Raw genomic sequence first — 18,232 nt, 5'->3', positions numbered from 1 at the left:
TATCTTGGCTCACTGACAGTTGTTCAGCAACCGTACATTTTGATCTGGCTTGGCAAACATTGGTCTTGACATGATGACTATGACGTTGACTTAACTATTATTGACTGTTATACATTGCTGCCACTACTACTTGGTACACATGATGAACATCAAATCTTGGACAGAGTTACATTTACACAGTTAACACTATTCAATTACACAGTAGTACTTAATGTGGATGAAAGATGAGTGAATGTGTTTTGTGTGTTTTCCTTTCCTAATCCTACCCTCCTATCTCCTAAATATTATTTTATTTGTTGGTAGTGGCTTGCACTGACACCCATAAATGTTATAGGTTTACTGGTATTTGTGTATTGTAATAGTTAATAGGACAATTATCTGATATCATTTGTGTGTTTGTTATGATTTGTATGTTTAGTGTAAAAGCATTGTATGTGTATTCAAACTATTGTTCATGCCTGAACTGTCTGATTAGTGATGGTGCTGCACTTTTCAACATGATGTGTGACATTTAGTTATGTTTAATTTCTGCTGATGAACTGTGTGATCAGTGATTGTAAAAATTATGGACTGTTACTTGTACCTTTTCTACATGATTGGTGCCACTAGGACATGTTTAATTTCTGCTTATAAACTCTGATGAACAGTGTGATCAGTGATACTGAATTTTATGGAACTGCTTCTGCTGAGAAATGTGACTTGTTGCTGTGTGTACCTGCTCAACATTGCTGAGTACCACTGATGGACTGCTTCTACTGAAATGATGTTGCTTCTTGCTGTCTGCACCTGCTCAACATTGCTGGGAGCCACTGATGGACTGCTTCTACTGAAAAGATGTCACCTGTTGCTGTGTGCATCTGCTCAACATTGCTGGTGCCACTAATGGAACTGCTTATACTGAAATGGTGTTACTTGTTGGTGTCTGCACCTGCTCAACATTGCTGGGTGCCACTGATGGACTGCTTCTACTGAAAAGATGTCACCTGTTGCTGTGTGCACCTGCTCAACATTGCTGGTGCCACTAATGGAACTGCTTATACTGAAATGGTGTTACTTGTTGGTGTCTGCACCTATTCAACATTACTGGGTGCCACTGATGGACTGTTTCTATTGAAAAAATGTTACTTGTTGGTTTTTGCACCTGTTGACCATTGTTGGGTGCTACTGCTGGAACTGTCAACTGCTTATTCTTGAGCTATGGAAAGCGTTTATGTGAATATTTGTATAAACTGATTTTTTGTGTATTACTGGTTGTGAAAAGTTATGAGACTCTTACCTGCACATATTCGTCATTGCTGACGCTATTGATTGAATTGTTTAACCACATAATACTTGTGTAAACTATTATGTAAAGTCACATGTATGAAAGAATTTGTATTGCTTACTGTATTCTATATAATAGGTTATTGAAAGGTCAGTGCAAAGCCAAAATTTTATCTAGTTATATGATATTTACGTATTAATATTATCTTTTATTTTTGTCTGTATTTTTTTGACGAATTTGGTGGTATTTTCACCACCAATGCTGGCAAAAATACCATCAAATTCTAGCCGTGGAGGAAGGGCATATGAAAGGTGACTACACTGAGCCACAGCGCCAGAGATCGCTAGAGAGCATTGTTCCGCCGCCTCCACTGGCAGTGATTATTGAGATGTCGTAGTGGGCAGTGCTTGTGGAGGACTCGTAGTAGTCAGTTCGTGTTCAGATGTGCTAGTAGGGAGTGCTTGCTGAGATGTGATACTGAAAAGTTCTTGTTGAGATGTGGTAATAGCGAGTCGGTGTGGAGATATATTGTAATGATTAGAGTGATTTTGGTCAATATATGAAGGTAACGAAACTTGATTTATTTTTCATTATTTCCATGTTTTAAATAATGCGTCATTACAGGTTCAGTCAACAAAGCATCTGGCTTGTGTTCTTGGATTAGAGTGTAATTCTGGTTCTCTTGAGTAATTATGGTATTTTTATTTTCTTTAATTAATTCAGTATAAATGATATTTAAAATTTCTTGTGTTGTTGAAGAAGAACCGTGCCAGATGCGTACGTTGAGTCATACTTCCACACACAGAACAGTTATACTTGTGCTTTGATTTCGTAGGTTTTATAGTTGCTGGGGACTTAATTAATTAATTCTGTTAATGAAAATTTCCATTTCATTCTTTGTTTTTGTTCTAGCAGTCAGATTGCGTAATAATACTAGTCAGGGCCAACCGTTTACGAGACTTCGTAATCGAACAGACAGCTACGAAAATTAAAAATTAAAATTATTTGCATTCTATTATAATTAAGCCCCCATGCACTGTTTCTTAGAATTAAAGCATGTATTTTCCTTTTATATTGCTAGACCCTCATACCACTTTTGCTACTGTTTGCTAGCACATTACAATCTGCAGTCATTACTATGGATCGATATGTGCATTTATGGATACTGCTTATTTATATCCTTTGTCTTCATGTATGGGGCATTATCTACCTCATTTATCGACGTTTCGGGCTGCTTCTATGGAAACGGCCCAAGACCAGCGTCTTATATCTCCTTAGTAACCAACTGCTTCGTGCATCTATGGAACGTTGTCTGCTGGACATCAGTATTCACAGCCACCTCCTTGGAAATCGCCTTGCTGCTACATCTTTGGCACGCCGCCCATCATCACCATAGAAACCAACAACATCGTAATTATTTTGCTGCATGACCCTAGGGGGCAACTTAATACGCAATGGATATGACATTTATTTGTTTCTTTTTCAAGCTTTTACAGTATTTATTTGACAGTAACTGTGTTAATAATCTGTTTCTTCTTTATTGTAAAACTGTCCGCCCCGATAGCTGAGTGGTCAGCGTGAGGGATTGCCGTCCTACGGGCCCATTGTCCATCGATATGGGTATATCTACATTCTGTAATTTTATAGCTAATGTTAAGTTCTTTTAATGTATCCCTCTCATTTCCACGTAGCCATGATACGTTTTTTAATTTATTTGATTTACCTCTTTAATTGCATTTTAATCTTGTTGATTTTTAACATTTCTTGCTGTTAAACATTCTGGCCTTCTGCCTTTACAATGGCTCTGAGCACTATGGGACTTAACATCTTACGTCATCAGTCTGCTAGAACATAGAACTACTTAAACCTAACTAACCTAAGGACATCACACACATCCATGCCCGAGGCAGGATTCGAACCTGCGACCGTAGCAGTCCCGCGGTTCCGGACTGCAGCGCCTAGAACCGCAAGACCACCGCGGCCGGCCTTCTGCCTTTAAAAGTCTATGGTAATACATTCTAAAATTTCGAAATTTAATTGTGGCCCTCAGCTATTTGTATTGCACTTGGCATATGTTTGCTTTTCTTAAAAAAATTTAATTTTTTAAAAATTATTTTATTGGTATATTATTTATTGCTATCTTAATTGGAGTTTTATCTTGTTGATTTGTTAAGATTTCTTGTTTGGAGGCTTTCAGCCGTGAAAGAGTTGCATTCGGTAAAGACCCGGCTATGTGCCGCTTTGGTTGTAAAGGTTGTTAAGTTACAATAAATGACAATTAGAAGGAGAAACTGACCTCAACCTTCGGCCTTTCCCACAATCCTATTACCTGTTCTGCCCAGCGAGTTTAGCGAGCGTATCAGTTATAATTATTTCGTAGACAATGTTCTACCTGATCTGTTATCAGATGTGCCTTTAGCACTGGTACGAAACATGTACTTCATGCTCGATAGAGCTTCTCCTGATTTTGTTATTAACGTGCGTCAACTTCTAAATAAGAGATTCAATGACAGATGGATAGCTACAGATGGACCAATTGTCCGGTCTCCATGCTCTCCGGACCGAAAGCCACTGGACTTTAATTTGTGGAGACATTTGAAAGCTCTTGTGTACGGGACCCCAATGCAAGATGTTCAGAGTCTCTGTGCCGGTATTATGGAAGACAGCGAAACTACACTCCTGGAAATGGAAAAAAGAACACATTGACACCGGTGTGTCAGACCCACCATACTTGCTCCTGACACTGCGAGAGGGCTGTACAAGCAACGATCACACGCACGGCACAGCGGACACACCACGAACCGCGGTGTTGGCCGTCGAATGGCGCTAGCTGCGCAGCATTTGTGCACCGCCGCCGTCAGTGTCAGCCAGTTTGCCGTGGCATACGGAGCTCCATCGCAGTCTTTAACACTGGTAGCATGCCGCGACAGCGTGGACGTGAACCGTATGTGCATTTGACGGACTTTGAGCGAGGGCATATAGTGGGCATACGGGAGGCCGGGTGGACGTACCGCCGAATTGCTCAACACGTGGGGCGTGAGGTCTCCACAGTACATCGATGTTGTCGCCAGTGGTCGGCGGAAGGTGCACGTGCCCGTCGACCTGGGACCGGACCGCAGCGACGCACGGATGCACGCCAAGACCGTAGGATCCTACGCAGTGCCGTAGGGGACCGCACCGCCACTTCCCAGCATATTAGGGACACTGTTGCTCCTGGGGTATCGGCGAGGACCATTCGCAACCGTCTCCATGAAGCTGGGCTACGGTCCCGCACACCGTTAGGCCGTCTTCCGCTCACGCCCCAACATCGTGCAGCCCGCCTCCAGTGGTGTCGCGACAGGCGTGAATGGAGGGACGAATAGAGACGTGTCGTCTTCAGCGATGAGAGTCGCTTCTGCCTTGGTGCCAATGATGGTCGTATGCGTGTTTGGCGCCGTGCAGGTGAGCGCCACAATCAGGACTGCATACGACCGAGGCACACAGGGCCAACACCCGGCATCATGGTGTGGGGAGCGATCTCCTACACTGGCCGTACACCACTGGTGATCGTCGAGGGGACACTGAATAGTGCACGGTACATCCAAACCGTCATCGAACCCATCGTTCTACCATTCCTAGACCGGCAAGGGAACTTGTTGTTCCAACAGGACAATGCACGTCCGCATGTATCCCGTGCCACCCAACGTGCTCTAGAAGGTGTAAGTCAGCTACCCTGGCCAGCAAGATCTCCGGATCTGTCCCCCATTGAGCATGTTTGGGACTGGATGAAGCGTCGTCTCACGCGGTCTGCACGTCCAGCACGAACGCTGGTCCAACTGAGGCGCCAGGTGGAAATGGCATGGCAAGCCGTTCCACAGGACTACATCCAGCATCTCTACGATCGTCTCCATGGGAGAATAGCAGCCTGCATTGCTGCTAAAGGTGGATATACACTGTACTAGTGCCGACATTGTGCATGCTCTGTTGCCTGTGTCTATGTGCCTGTGGTTCTGTCAGTGTGATCATGTGATGTATCTGACCCCAGGAATGTGTCAACAAAGTTTCCCCTTCCTGGGACAATGAATTCACGGTGTTCTTATTTCAATTTCCAGGAGTGTATAAGCAACGCTCCAGGGATACGTCAGCGCATCCGTGATTCACTACGACAGGAGCTGACGCATGTATCAATGCCCACGGAGGGCATACTGAACATCTGCTGTGAGAAAGAGTTGCATGTGGTATGCTGGTGCATTCTGTTCATGTGTGTTTGCCATGATTAATGTGCTGGGGAAAATGAGTTGTAACGTGGAAACAAAGCGTTTACACCGGCATAAAAGTTTTCTGGGTATGGTACCGCGTCATAATGTAAAAAAAAAAAAAAAACTACTGCTGCTGGAGAAAAACTAACGTTTCGGCCACGGTTGCAGCGGCCTTCTTCTGGGTCTACGATTATGTGGACTGACTCTGGCCGCGGAAGCCTACGCAATTATAAAAGCGTTTCCAGTCATATGTTCATGTAACGTAATTTATTCGCCTACGTGTAAGGAATGTGTCCTGCAATTTGTTCCGTACCTTTTTGTTACACCCTGCATGTCTCAGGAACATCAACTATACACAATCCATATATCGGCTACACCTGAGGTACTGACATGATTAAATCCATTTCGCTCATTGCTAAGGTTACTCCAATATCATTTTTCCTGAATAACAATGACACAGGTGCAAAATTCACCAAATCAAGGTTATTGCCCAGTCATCTCAGAAAAAAGGCAGCGCATGCAGTGAAAGACCGTCAGAACTGTAGTTATACACAGTGTCGTTGCGTCTTTGTGGAAATGTCGATTGTTGTGACTTGGGTTGGGAAGAACTTTGTCGTAGTTGTCAGTTGCGTGAGTGTAGTAACGTATCCAGTGAAATGACACAAGTTATGAAAACTGCGGACTGAGAATCATTTCAACTAGAATCCTTGGTGGAATAACGGTGAAGTGTATATTTTGTCATTGTTTTCCCGATGTTTAAATAACTTCTGCGTCGTAATTGTTGATAGCGTCATTGTTTCCTCAACTTTTAAATAACTTTTTTGTCATAACTGTTCTTCGCGTCATTGTTGATGTGAACAAAACGGCTTTTTAATACATTCAATCAATTTCATTTCTGTTTTATAATGGTAAAAATGAACGACCGAGCAAAACAGATTATGCGACTTGCTCTTCAAAGGCTAGTGGAGGATAACAAGGGGAAAAGGGAAGTAAACTGTTCCATGATAACTGAACCACAAAGAAGAGTGACCAGTATAGGGCAACAACTATCGAGCCCACACTGTCAAATACTAGCAACAGAAAAGCAAGTGAACAAGGTGGAGCCTCAGGCATCATCATCAAAAAATAAATCCAAGGTAACACAATTGCCAGAAGCTTCAAATGTGCTTGTGGTTGAAAGGGCAAGCGCGACAAAATCAGTTTTTAAAGGGGTGCCAGTAAGATCCCCTTTGCCTAGCAGCACTTCCGATAGCAGTTCAGATTTGTCCTCTGGCTTAAGTGACAATTATCATCCATCAAGCAGCGATGAAACGTCTAATTCAAGCGAAAAATCAGTCGTCCATTAGGAAAAATCTTCCATAAAAAGCCTAAAAAAAGAATTCAAAATGTTAGCAATTGGGGCAGAGCAAAAGCCAAAACGTTGAGAAGCAGTGGGAAAAGTTATACATTACGTGCGGGTAAAATTGTCAAGGCTCGAAAATTGGTGTTCTGTATACTGATAAATGTACCCTCTCTTGCACAAAGAAAGTAACAGAAGACGATAGATATCAGCTGTTCACGAATTACTGGGCACTAGGATCGTTACAAAGGCAACGGGATTTTCTAAATACATGCACTGTAACGCTCGTTCTCAAATATCTTCGCATTACTGCCCAAGAGCCTAGAAAGCCGAATTGCGTTTTCTGCTTGGTAAAAAATGAGCAGAAGATTCGTGTGTGTACAACATTTCTGATAAACACTGTGGGAATAACCCAAAGGAAAATCCGTACTGTTATCAAAGCGGAAAGGACGGGAACTGGGATGACCTGTGGAAAAAAGGGGACAACATGGAAAACACCGTAGGACTGATACAGAAATCTTGGAGTCAGTTAGGAATCACAGAAACTCAATTCCTCTTACTGGAGTCACTATGTAAGAAGTGACAGAACAAGAGTATTCATAGATGGTGGTTTATCCATCGCAGAAATGCACAGAAATTGCTCTTCAGAGCGATCTTCCGCTAACCTGCCAGCTGCGAATTATGACGCCTACGCGCATATATTCAATATCGAATTTAGTATCGGGTCATTTGTTCCAAAGAAGGATCAGTGAGACCAATGTGAAGCTTACAAAAACGCTGTTGTTGTTGTTGTAGTCTTCAGTACTGAGACTGGTTTGATGCAGCTCTCCATGATACTCTATCCTGTGCAAGCTTCTTCATCTCCCAGTACCTACTGCAACCTACAACCTTCTGAATCTGCTTGGTGTATTCATCTCTTGGTCTCCCTCTACGATTTTTACCCTCCACGCTGCGCTCCAACACTAAATTGGTGATCCCTTGATGCCTCAGAACATGTCCTACCAACCGATCCCTTCTCCTAGTCAAGTTGTGCCACAAACGTCTCTTCTCCCCAATCCTATTCAACACCTCCTCATTAGTTATGTGATCTACCCATCTAATCTTCAGCATTCTTCTGTAGCACCACATTTCGAAAGCTTCTATTCTCTTCCTGTCTAAACTACACTGCTGGCCACCGTAAATGCAACACCAAGAAAGACAAGAGGTAGCACAACAAAATTTATTTTGTAGATAACATGTTGACCAAGTATCAAATGATTACAGACGTCTGTGACATGTGGTTCCTGCCAGAATCAGTAGCCAGAGTAGCCGCCATTGTCGGAGATCACCGCTGCCACACGTCTCGGCATTGAGTCAAAGAGACGTTGGATGTGTTCCTGGGGCACAGCAGCATAAGCAGCTTCCACACGTTGCCTAAGATCATCTGGTGTGGCAGCTGGGGATGTAATCTGGGTCACTCGTTGAGCTACCATGGACCACATGTTTTCTATCGGCGAAAGATCCGGAGAGCGAGCCGGCCAGGGAAGCACTTCAATCTGGTTATTGACGAAGAACCTTTGGACAATGCGTGCCACGTGTGGTGGCGCATTATCCTGTTGAAATATGGCTGTGGCCGAGCCCTGAAGGTAAGGAAGGACAACTGGCTCCAGCACCTCGGATATGTAGCGCCGGCTATTTAAAGTACCGGCAATGCGTACTAGAGGCGTGCGAGAGTAATATCCAATACCGCCCCATACCATAATACCCGTTTCAAGACCAGTGTGGAGGTGCATAATGCTGCTGTCCAGCATCCTCTCTCCATGGTGTCTCCACACTCGAATCCGACCATCGTGGTGCTGCAGACAGAAGCGTGCCTCGTCAGTAAAGACAACGTCATTCCATTCTGCCGTCCACATCCGTCTGTCATCACACTATTGGCGACGGAGACGTCTGTGGTTCTGCGTCAATGGTAGACGAAGCAATGGACGTCTTGCGGACAGACCACTCTGCTGTAAACGGCGTCGAATGGTACGCGCAGACACTGGATGATGCGTTACAGACGCAATGTGCTGTGCTATGGTTCGGGATGTCACTGAGCGATCCGTCACTGCCATGCGCACAATTTGCCTATCAGCACGTGCAGTGGTGCACCGAGGTGAATGCGATCGACCACGTCGGTCCGTCGTACCCTCCTGCATCCAACGGTCACATATCCGCATTACAGTTGTTTGGTTTCGTCCAAACGACTAGCGATTTCTCTGTATAATAATCCACAATCTCGGTAAGCCACTATCCTTCCTCTGTCGAACTCGGATACTTGATCACATGATGTTCGCTGTTGTCTACGAGGCATAACTGATCGTCTCGTGAAACAACCACAAGGTAAACACACGTGCCGAACGTACACTCGTCGAAATCGCCAAGCCTTAAATGGCGCTATGAGGTGGCGCGCGTGATGTGCGTCTGCGCTGAAATTCTAATCAGTTGCATATCTCATCGCTGCAAACCCATGGTGTAAATTTCGATTCGGATGCTTCCTTCAGGGTGTTGCATTTACGGTGGCCAGCAGTGTATTTATCGTCCATGTTTCACTTCCATACATGGCTACACTCATACAAATACTTTCAGAAACGACTTCCTGACACTTAAATCTATACTCGATGTTAACAAATTTCTCTTCTTCAAAAAACGCTTTCCTTGCCATTGCCAGTCTACATTTTATATCCTCTCTACTTCGACCATCATCAGTTATTTTTCTCCCCAAATAGCAAAACTCCTTTACTACTTTAAGTGTCTCATTTCCTAACCTAATACCCTCAACATCACCCGACTTAATTCGACTACATTCCATTATCCTCGTTTTGCTTTTGTTGATGTTCATCTTATATCCGCCTTTCAAGACACTATCCATTCCGTTCAACTGCTCTTTCAAGTCCTTTGCTGTCTCTGACAGAATTACAATGTCATCGGCGAATCTCAAAGTTTTTATTTCTTCTCCATGGATTTTAATACGTACTCAGAATTTTTCTTTTGTTTCCTTCACTGCTTGCTCAATATACAGATTGAATAACATCGGGGAGAGGCTACAACCCTGTCTCATTCCCTTCCCAACCACTGCTTCCCTTTCATGCCCCTCAACTCTTATAACTGCCATTTGGTTTCTATACAAATTAATAGCCTTTCGCTCCCTATATTTTACCCCTGCCACCTTCAGAATTTGAAAGAGAGTATTCCAGTCAACATTGTCAAAAGCTTTCTCTAAGTCTACAAATGCTAGAAACGTAGGTTTGCCTTTTCTTAAACTAGCTTCTAAGATAAGTCGTATGGTCAGTATCGCCTCACGTGTTCCAGTATTTCTACGGAATCCAAACTGATCTTCCCCGAGGTCGGCTTCTACTAGTTTTTCCATTCGCTTTAGTATTTTGCAGCCGTGACTTATTAAACTGATAGTTCGGTAATTTTCACATCTGTCAACACCTGCTTTCTTTGGGAATTGTATTATTATATTCTTCTTGAAGTCTGAGGGTATTTCGCCTGTCTCATACATCTTGCTCACCAGATGGTAGAGTTTTGTCAGGATTGGCTCTCCCAAGGCCGTCAGTAGTTCTAATGGAATGTTGTCTACTCCCGGGGCCTTGTTTCGACTCAGGTCTTTCAGTGCTCTGTCAAACTCTTCACGCAGTATCATATCTCCCATTTCATCTTCATCTACATCCTCTTCCATTTCCATAATATTGTCCTCAAGTACATTGCCCTTGTATAGACCCTCTATACTTCCATCTTTCTGCTTTCCCTTCTTTGCTTAGAACTGGGTTTCCATCTGAGCTCTTGATATTCATACAAATGGTTCTCTTTTCTCCAAAGTTCTCTTTAATTTTCCTGTAGGCAGTATCTATCTTACCCCTAGTGAGATAAGCCTCTACATCCTTACATTTATCCTCTAGCCACCCCTGCCTAGCCATTTTGCACTTCCTGCCGATCTCATTTTTGAGATGTTTGTATTCCTTTTTGTCTGCTTCATTTACTGCATTTTTATATTTTCTCCTTTCTATATTAAAAAACCAGAAACCCGCCTCGATTGCGAAAAATGCACCTAGTGTTAACCTAGGTTTCGCCGTAGATAACTACACCTTCTTCAGAACAATAAAACCCACAAGTGCCTAAGAAGACCTTTGTCAATGATTAAAAGAACACCATGGCTATACATTTATAAACGAAAAAAAGGAAAACACAAACAGTACATATGTACAAAATCTAAAACGTTACTTCACTTAATGGTGTAACCTCCATCTCACACCGGCCTATGTTCGATGGGCCATGACCCGCCATAAACTCTGCGATGTTGAAGGTTCTTTTTTCCTTTCATCAATTAAATTCAATATTTCTTCTGTTACCCAAGGATTTGTATTAGCCCTCGTCTTTTTACCTACTTGATCCTCTGCTGCCTTCACTACTTCATCCCTCGAAGCTACCCATTCTTCTTCTACTGTATTTCTTTCCCCCATTCCTGCCATTTGTTCCCTTACGCTCTCCCTGAAACTCTGTACAACCTCTGGTTTAGTCAGTTTATCCAGGTCCCATCTCTTTAAATTCCCACCTTTTTGCAGTTTCTTCAGTTTTAATCTACATTTCATAACCAATAGATTGTGGTCAGAGTCCACATTTGCCCCTGGAAATGTCTTGCAATTTAAAACCTGGTTCCTAAATCTCTGTCTTACCATTATATAATCTATCTGAAATCTGTCAGTATCTCCAGGCTTCTTCCATGTATACAACCTTCTTTTATGATTCTTGAACCAAATGTTAGCTATGATTAAGTTGTGCTCTGTGCAAAATTCTAACAGGCGGCTTCCTCTTTCATTTCTTACCCCCAATCCATATTCACCTACTACGTTTCCTTCTCTCCGATTTCCTACTACCGAATTCCAGTCACCCATGACTATTAAATTTTCGTCTCCCTTCACTATCTGAATAATTTCTTTTATTTCATCATACATTTCTTCAATTTCTTCGTCATCTGCAGAGCTAGTTGGCATATAAACTTGTACTACTGTAGTAGGCGTGGGCTTTGTGTCTATCTTGGCCACAATAATGCGTGCACTATGCTGTTTGTAGTAGATTACACGTATTCCTATTTTTTATTCATTATTAAATCTACTCCTGCATTACCCCTATTTGACTTTGTATTTATAACCCTGTATTCGCCTGACAAAAATTCTTGTTCCTCCTGCCACCGAACTTCACTATTTCCCACTATATCTAACTTTAACCTATCCATTTCCCTTTTTAAATTTTCTAACCTACCTGCCCCATTAAGGGATCTGACATTCCACGCTCCGATCCGTAGAACGCCAGTTTTCTTTCTCCTGATAACGACGTCCTCTTGAGTAGTCCCCGCCCGGAGATCCGAATGGGGGACTATTTAACCTGCGGAATATTTTACCCAAGAGGACGCCATCATAATTAACCATACAGTAAAGCTGCATGCCCTCGGGAAAAATTACGGCTGTAGTTTCCCCTTGCTTTCAACCGTTCGCAGTACCAGCACAGCAAGGCCGTTTTACAAGGCCAGATCAGTCAATCATCCAGACTGTTGCCCCTGCAACTACTGAAAAGGCTGCTGCCCCTTTTCAGGAACCACACGTTTGTCTGGCCTCTCAACAGATACCCCTCCGTTGTGGTTGCACCTACGGTACGGCTATCTGTATCGCTGAGGCACGCAAGCCTCCCCACCAATGGCAAGGTCCATGGTTCTTGGGGCGCTGTAGATGAAGATAAGACAAAGCTACAAGAAGCACTTCAAGAACATCAGGAAGAAAAAGAATTGAGTCGCATACAAAAATACTTGGATAAAGATTTGGCTCAAAAGAAGAAGACACAACTACCTGTTTATGATTTACAAGCTGTCTTACCGGTACCAACGCGACAAACATCAGCCTTTTTTTTACAAATCGAGGCTCAACAGTAACAATGTCACAGTAAGTGTCCATACATACATTTTTTACTATTTATTATTACTCTTGAAGTCTGTTCTACTTATTTTTGTTGTTTGCACTGAGACAAGAAACGATAAAACTTTTTTTTTTTTTTTTTTTTGTAGAAACAGCAACTTGTGTCTTACAATATCTTGAAGAGTTATCCAAGAACCTTCCTGGGACAGATGTCGTATTTTACTCCGACGAGGGTAACAGAACAAGTAAGTACCATAAACTCAGACAGTGATTCGCAGAAATCCTGTAGCAAAACGTTTATGTTGTAAAAATGATATTGATTAAAATGTTCATTCTCTTCTACTTCAGATACATGATTCCAACGTATTTGTATGCAGTACAAAGGCTGCATATTCGGTCCATTACGCACAAGAATTTGATTCGTGGTCACACCCAGGACGAAGGAGACGCAGTTCACAGCATCATTGAGAGTGCACTTAAGAGTGTGAAGAAGTCAGGGCGAATTTATGTTCCCGATCTATACAGATCAGTCATCTGAAATGCAAAAGAAAATGGAAATCGGCTACATCTTAGAGAAATGGGTTTTTCAGATTTCAATGACATTAAAGCTTTGCATAATGAGATGGCTCCTTGCATGGCTCGGGACGTTGACGGGAGTATTTTCAAAGTGTCCGAAATTAAATTATTTCGATGCGAAAAGGGAAGTGATGTGTTTCAGTATACGAACAGCTACAAACAGTCCGAGTGGGGACACGTTCAGTTCAAAGGGAGGAAGAGGCGCTTAACAGGGAATGTAGATGGGAGTAATTTGGATCTGAAATCCGCTTATACTACAAAAATGACCTTCACGGAAACAAAATTCAATATTTAAACAATTTGGTTAACAGCAGCATCTTTGCTAAATATTACAAGGCCTTCTATGATTCTCTTTCCACATAAATGTAATGTGTTGCTTTTGTCATTTGGAAGATCTTTATTTCCCTTGTTAGTATATTATTTTATGTCAGCTATAAGATTCAAATAATAAAAATGATAATAAAAAACATAACTGTAAGAGTGAACAAAAAAATATAGTTTAGAGATACATTTCTTTCTTCCCACACACCTTCTTTAGTCGTATTTGTTAATTTCGACAACAATGTCGGAAGAACAATGACACATTTGCTTAAAGGGTAGCAAGAGGGCGAATGGGATGCTGTTTGAAGGAAATAATTTTTGTATTTTGTAGAGAACACGTAGTGTCACAATTAGGCCAGCTTTCAGTTCCGTACATAATTTTACAGTTGTTTTATGAAGTTTTAAAGAAAATGTAATTTTGTTTTCTGCTTCTCCTGTAAACTATTTATTTTGACGGTTATGTCATTGTTCTTTTGGAACGGCGATATGAGACAATCTCGGCAGCACTGAGGTGAGCTTAGAAGGGGAAGACCAACGGCCTGAGGCGTGAAATGGAATTCGTATTGAGGATGAAGACGTGGGGCCAACGGCCTTGCCGCAGTGGTAACACCGGTTCCCGTCAGATCACCGAAGTTAAGCACTGTCGGGCTGGGCCAGCACTTTGATGGGTGACCACCCAGTCTGCCGAGCGCTGTTGGCGAGCGGGGTGCACGCAGCCCATGTGAGGCAAACTGAGGAGCTACTTGATTGAGAAGTAGCGGCTCCGGTCTCGGAAACTGACATACGGCCGGGAGAGCGGCGTGCTGACCACATGCCCCTTCATATCCGCATCCAATGACCCCTATGGGCTGAAGATGACACGGCGGCCAGTCAGTACCATTGGGTCTTCATGGCCTGTTCGGGAGGAGTTTAGTTTAGTTTAGGAAGACGTAGGAGGGTAATCCGTGCAGCTGCTGCTGTAAGTGAAGTGCCAATTGGTGCAACAGATAGCGCATGTGTCTGCTAAGCAGGAGACATGGGTTCGAATCCTGGTGCTGGTACAAATTTTAATTCACTGCGTCAGCCTACGTCGTTATCGTAAAAAACCAGATCCTGCCTCTGAAGACGGGTCGTGTGAACACCCTTTACTACCAGCTGCTGCCCGTCGTGTGAAAGCAACAAAACTAGAAACTCCCTGCAGTTACATTTAGGGAGAGAATCGCCTCCCTGGCGCGGCTAGGACAGCGGACGGCAGAAGTTGGGCCTCGCCAGCTGTGGGCGGACGCCTGCGCTCGATGCGCCGCGGCGCGACGGCGCGCTAATTCCTAATGGACTCCGGGCCGGCGCGGCGACTCGACTCGACTCTTCGCGTAATGACAGCGCCTCGCCGTTACTCACGTCAACTTAGTTTGCGCCGCCAGTGTCAGCCGGCGCGCGGCGCTGGGGAGCGCTTTAAATGAATTATCAACTTCCGGCGCGTCCCTTGCGGCTCGCCCTCCAAAAGCCACAGCCGCCGCACTCGCTGACGAGCGGGTGTTTCCCGTTCTGCATAACTCCCTCCCGTTACTTCCGCCGAATTACGTCGGCCGCACTAACGCGCCGAAATGCGACAGAAACTAGCAATAATTCACAGATTGTGAGCCGCACGAACTACGTTGCTCTATATGATGGTCCTCCCTTAGTTTCGTGTTGGCACTACGAATCAAATTAAACTGAGCAGAACGGGTTATAATTTAACGTGCGGTAAGGAGCTAGGACTACACACACACACACACACACACACACACACACACACAGTCGCCCGTACAGACGCTTTCTCCGTATTGCCACTTACAGTGGCTGCAGAAAGTGTATGTTGGCGCTCCATACAAAATTAGTACATTTATATGAATTGGCATTCGGGAGGACGACGGTTCAAACCCGCGTCCGGCCATCCCGTCGTAAGTTTTCCCTGATTTCCCTAAATCGCTCCAGCAAATGCCGGGATCGTTCCTTTGAATGGGCACGGCCGTTTTCCTTCCCCATCCTTCCCTAATTCGATGGGACCGATGATCTCGCTGTTTGGTCCCCAGCTCCAAAATTAATCAACTTACATGAATGCGTGGACACCAAGCGGAATCCACACCTGTGATGCATATTATGTAAACTGAAGGTGGACGGGAGAGAAAGGAAAGGACTGGAACAGATACCACGCATTCATACGCCTCGATGGGATATGAATTCACAGCCATCAGTGCAGATCTACGTTTACGTTGGACCTCCAGCAGGACTCTAAATTTAGCGAGCACGGAAGACATTGGCGGTGCTACGCATAGGTGGGAGCGTAGCTCGTCTGGGCAGCGTGCAGAGATAATTCGTGCAGTTGCGTCTGACGCTGTGTCCGGATTGCGCAATGGTTAATGCAACTGCCTTCTAAGCAGGAGATCGCGCGTTCGAGTCGCTGTCGGTCCGGCACACGTTTTCACTCGTCGCCGCTAATTCCGCAGTAAGTCGTGGTGCAGCTGATATCATCAGTTCCTTTCCTTTCCTCTATCCCCTCTCCACCTTCAATTTACATATACACTCCTGGAAATGGAAAAAAGAACACATTGACACCGGTGTGTCAGACCCACCATACTTGCTCCGGACACTGCGAGAGGGCTGTACAAGCAATGATCACACGCACGGCACAGCGGACACACCAGGAACCGCGGTGTTGGCCGTCGAATGGCGCTAGCTGCGCAGCATTTGTGCACCGCCGCCGTCAGTGTCAGCCAGTTTGCCGTGGCATACGGAGCTCCATCGCAGTCTTTAACACTGGTAGCATGCCGCGACAGCGTGGACGTGAACCGTATGTGCAGTTGACGGACTTTGAGCGAGGGCGTATAGTGGGCATGCGGGAGGCCGGGTGGACGTACCGCCGAATTGCTCAACACGTGGGGCGTGAGGTCTCCACAGTACATCGATGTTGTCGCCAGTGGTCGGCGGAAGGTGCACGTGCCCGTCGACCTGGGACCGGACCGCAGCGACGCACGGATGCACGCCAAGACCGTAGGATCCCACGCAGTGCCGTAGGGGACCGCACCGCCACTTCCCAGCAAATTAGGGACACTGTTGCTCCTGGAGTATCGGCGAGGACCATTCGCAACCGTCTCCATGAAGCTGGGCTACGGTCCCGCACACCGTTAGGCCGTCTTCCGCTCACGCCCCAACATCGTGCAGCCCGCCTCCAGTGGTGTCGCGACAGGCGTGAATGGAGGGACGAATGGAGACGTGTCGTCTTCAGCGATGAGAGTCGCTTCTGCCTTGGTGCCAATGATGGTCGTATGCGTGTTTGGCGCCGTGCAGGTGAGCGCCACAATCAAGACTGCATACGACCGATGCACACAGGGCCAACACCCGGCATCGTGATGTGGGGAGCGATCTCCTACACTGGCCGTACACCACTGGTGATCGTCGAGGGGACACTGAATAGTGCACGGTACATCCAAACCGTCATCGAACCCATCGTTCTACCATTCCTAGACCGGCAAGGGAACCTGCTGTTCCAACAGGACAATGCACTTCCGCATGTATCCCGTGCCACCCAACGTGCTCTAGAAGGTCTAAGTCAACTACCCTGGCCAGCAAGATCTCCGGATCTGTCCCCCATTGAGCATGTTTGGGACTGGATGAAGCGTCGTCTCACGCGGTCTGCACGTCCAGCACGAACGCTGGTCCAACTGAGGCGCCAGGTGGAAATGGCATGGCAAGCCGTTCCACAGGACTACATCAAGCATCTCTACGATCGTCTCCATGGGAGAATAGCAGCCTGCATTGCTGCGAAAGGTGGATATACACTGTACTAGTCCGACATTGTGCATGCTCTGTTGCCTGTGTCTATGTGCCTGTGGTTCTGTCAGTGTGATCATGTGATGTATCTGACCCCAGGAATGTGTCAATAAAGTTTCCCCTTCCTGGGACAATGAATTCACGGTGTTCTTATTTCAATTTCCAGGAGTGTATTTGTTGACATCTACATGTACATGATTGCTCTGGAATACACCTTCAAACACCAGACAGAGAGATCACAGACCTGACATTTAGTATATTTCTTTATTTATTTGCTATTTTCCTTTAGTCTGTCATCTAGATACAAGAACATACCATATGTTACACACGGGGGGCACGTAATAATTTAAAATGATTTGAAATGTGTTGGTATAACTAATCATTATGGTGTTCAAGGAGAAAAATCTAGATAAAATACTACATTAAAAAAATTTAAGGGAAAAAGAACAATGCTACATACTTCATTTGGCCATTTGGTGCACAGATATATGTTCATCTCGAATCCAGAAGGCACAAGCTATTACTCTGCTACATTGGATCACAAATTTTGCAGTTTATAATTCCTTAACTAGAGTGCTATACAACACTACACTACACAGCACCACAGTACACTGCGTATGCTACCATACTTGGTATCAGAACCAAGTCAGATTTTTCATTTGTCAGGATGTCTGGGCCCCAGCGCGCTGAGTACAATTCAGGACTTACAGAGACTGTGCTATCCGAGGTGTAGAGACTGGGAGATGGCTGACGGGGTGACAGGAGACCCTTCCTG

The 18,232-nt window shown here is 44.7% G+C and overlaps 1 pseudogene; it reads left to right on the top strand.

The window, feature by feature from the left end:
- Positions 1–14,250: 14,250 nt before the first annotated feature.
- Positions 14,251–14,368, top strand: LOC126209844 (5S ribosomal RNA; annotated as a pseudogene).
- Positions 14,369–18,232: the final 3,864 nt, after the last annotated feature.

This window comes from Schistocerca nitens, chromosome 1, assembly GCF_023898315.1.
Source record: "Schistocerca nitens isolate TAMUIC-IGC-003100 chromosome 1, iqSchNite1.1, whole genome shotgun sequence".
NCBI lineage: Eukaryota > Metazoa > Arthropoda > Insecta > Orthoptera > Acrididae > Schistocerca > Schistocerca nitens.
The sequence above is the reverse complement of the archived record's forward strand: the minus strand, read 5'-3'. Positions and strand labels throughout refer to the sequence as shown.